This window comes from Amborella trichopoda, chromosome 1, assembly GCF_054954075.1.
Source record: "Amborella trichopoda isolate Santa Cruz 75 chromosome 1, AtrichopodaSantaCruz75HAP2 v2.0, whole genome shotgun sequence".
Lineage (NCBI taxonomy): Eukaryota > Viridiplantae > Streptophyta > Magnoliopsida > Amborellales > Amborellaceae > Amborella > Amborella trichopoda.
Window position 1 is genome coordinate 11283159 of NC_142336.1, and position 3500 is coordinate 11286658.

The following is a 3500-nucleotide window of genomic DNA, read 5'->3' on the forward strand; positions in this document are numbered from 1 at the left end:
CCAGTTCTTTGTTTTTATTTATTGTGTGTGATCATCATCATCATCAAAGCCTTTTTTTGCGACTATTTGGGATCAGCTACATAAATCTTAGTCCTCCATTTTGCTCTATTAAGAGTTATATCCTCAATGAAGCCATAAGGCCCCATATCATTTCTCACTACTTCCAACCATGTCTTTTTGGGCCTACACCTTGCACTTTTTTATCCTTCCACTTGAACTAATCACATATCTTTAATAGGCGTTGTGCTGGGTCTACGCTACATAGGACCAGCCCACCTAGGTCTATTATCTCTCATCTTATCACTTATTGCTGTCACGCCTAAATTTTTTCAAATGTACTCATTTCGAATTCTATCCCTTCTTGTATTGTCACTCATCCATCTCAACATCTTCATTTCCACCATACTCAATCTATGGGGAGATTATTTTTTCATCGCCCGATATTCTGTCTTATAGAGCAAAGCTGGTCCCATAGCTGTCCTAGAAAGCTTACCCTTCAGCATCATTGATATACGGCGATCACATAAAATTTTGATTGCATATCTCCAATTTACCCACCCCGCTTTAATTCTATGTGTGACATCTTCTTCAATCTCTCCATCTTTTTGGATTATTGACACAAAAAGTAAACTTGTTTTTTAATTCCTGGCTGTCAATCTTAACAATTTCCTCGCCTCTACTCCTATTATTAGTAAAATGGTATTCCATATACTTTGTATTAATCCTACTAATTTTAAAACATTTAGATTCTATAACATCCCTCCAAAGTTTTGATTTTATATTGACGTTGTTTCGGGTCACATTGATCAAAATTATGTCATTTACGAACAAAATGCGCCACAGTACGCCATCTTGTAGATACCTAATTAAATCGTTCAAAACTAAGACAAAGAGGTATGGGCTCAAAGTTGAACCCTGATTTAGATCATTGGTAATTGAAAACTCACTCATCTCTCCACCAGTTGTTCATATACTAGTTAGCGCTCTTTCATACATATTTCTCACCAAGTCGATGTAGCGTCTGGATACTTCTAATCACTTGAAAACAATCGTCCTCATCCCTTATGTTTCCCTTGGTTCTCTCTCGTCCAAGAATTAAAAACATGGTTTGGTGATCTAGATCACTCCTCTGGATTTCCAATATAGTTCGGCACCAAATATAAAAATTAAAAAAAATTAACCGATTCACTTGCACTTTTGTAAGAAAACCAGCCAGAAACTGGCCATGTCATGGGGGGAACTGATCGCTTCCCGATAGTTTATAAGAAATGGTTAGACATTGATAATTCGCGATATGGATTGGATTATTCCAATATGAGTAAGTGTTTTTTAAAAACTGACTCCTACCTCCACGGAAATCTTAGCACCTGGTAACCACAACTTTTCCTTTTTGGGTGAAAAAATTGCCCTTTAATAATTGCATAATATTTTCATGCGTTTAGTAAAACTTAAAGCTAGTCAAAGTATGATAATTGCGAATTGTTTGCATACTTTTTGTAGTGGGTGCCTTTATATAACGACATCGACCACCATCAATTCTTCTTCCATGCAACTTTATTAGTAGAAGTAAGGCTTTGTATGTAGTCTATTTTAATTAGATAATGAAATGTCTTTTAAGATAGTATAATATTTTTATTTTTATTTGTGTTAAATCTATAGTATTTAAATAAAATAGATGGTGTAGATTACTGTAATATTATTTTTATAAATAAAGTTGCAACTTTATGTTAATTTTTCTTTCGTAGAAATCGGACAAAACCTTGTGAGGAGATTGCACGGTAAACTAAAGAGTGATATGCGTGATATATCTTGTGCTTCTTTCTCAGATGAGAGAAAGCATAACACCTAAGGGCACGTTTGATCTTTTAGAATATTATGACAACATTAAAGGTTGATGGATTCGCCCCTTCATCAATTTGTTCCAAACAAATCTGGACCGACAGGAGGATCATTTACCTACATATTTGCGTAATATCATTCGATCAGAGATCTGGATCAGTACAAATCCATGATCTAGAGAAATATTAGAAAATAAATGAAATAAAATAAGGACACAGGTAGCATGCGGCCATCCCACATATTGTAGAAATGCGGGTTAGGCAATAAATATAATTTCATCTTAATTTTTAGAGAATATATAATATTTAACATGACGATCATGAATATGAAAAAATATTTATATTTTGAAAACTAGAAATAATAATTATGTTAAGAAAACATTTGCACCGCTAGTTACAATTGTTTTTAGATGGACCACCTATTTACGTCCATCTTTAAGATGGATGCTTTATACCTATGGACCGCATATTGTAGAAATGTGGTCCAAAAACATTTGTTGATAAAAAAAAATTAAAATAGGGATTTATAGGGTGGGGATTGAGAGGGAATCTAAGAAAATATTTAAAAAGCATAAATAAAGAAAAAATATATATAAGGGGCTTTAGGGAGAACATGATGGGACCCATTTCATCCTAGAACTAGTTCAATTCCTACCAATTCCCATCTATAGCGGTGATTCGTATCAGAAATTGCTGGGTTTTAAAACACTAGTTCTAATAATGAATTTGTAGTGCTAGGGTCTCCTAAAATTTACCTTAAGATTTCGAAAATCCATCTTAGTTATGGATTTTTTTATGTAAATTCTAATCTTAAAATTGAGTATTAAAACTTTGTTTTTTTAGATGGTTATTCTTTTAAAGAATATATTTTATAATTTAAGTTATAGGTTTTCAAGATTCATGATCGTCAAAACCAGGGATTAAAAAATCGCCGAGTCACCACGGACTTGGCCGATTCGACATGGGAATCGGTCACCCCGTGTAGATTTTAACATAAAACCGCAAATATTTGCCCATGTCTAGAAATAACTCGAACGAGTTGAACGACTTTGCCGTCATAGACCGGTTCATGACTTTTCAATATTCATGGTCGTCAAAACCAGGGATTAAAAAATCGCCGAGTCACCATGGACTCGACCGATTCAACACTAAATAGGTCATCCCTTGTGCATTTTAACGTAAAAACCACATACATTTGCCCGTGTCTAGAAACAACCCATGTGGATTTTAATGTAAAAACCACATATATTTTCCCGTGTCTAGAAACAACTCGGACGAGGCAATAAAAACCGCATATATTTGCCCGTGTCTAGAAACAACCCGTGTGGATTTTAACATAAAAACCACATATATTTGCCCGTGAACTCGAATGTGTCTAGAAACAACTCGACGAGGCAATAAAAACCGCATATATTTGCCCCTGTCTAGAAACGACCCGTGTGGATTTTAACGTAAAAACCGCATATATTTGCTCGTGTCTAGAAACAACTCAGACGAGGTAATAAAAACCGCATATATTTGCCCGTGTCTAGAAACAACTCAAACGTGGCAATAACAACCAGTATGGATTTTAACGTTAAAACCGCATATATTGGCCCGTGTCTAGAAACAACTCAGACGAGGCAATAAAAACCACAGATATTTGCCCGTGTCTAGAAACAA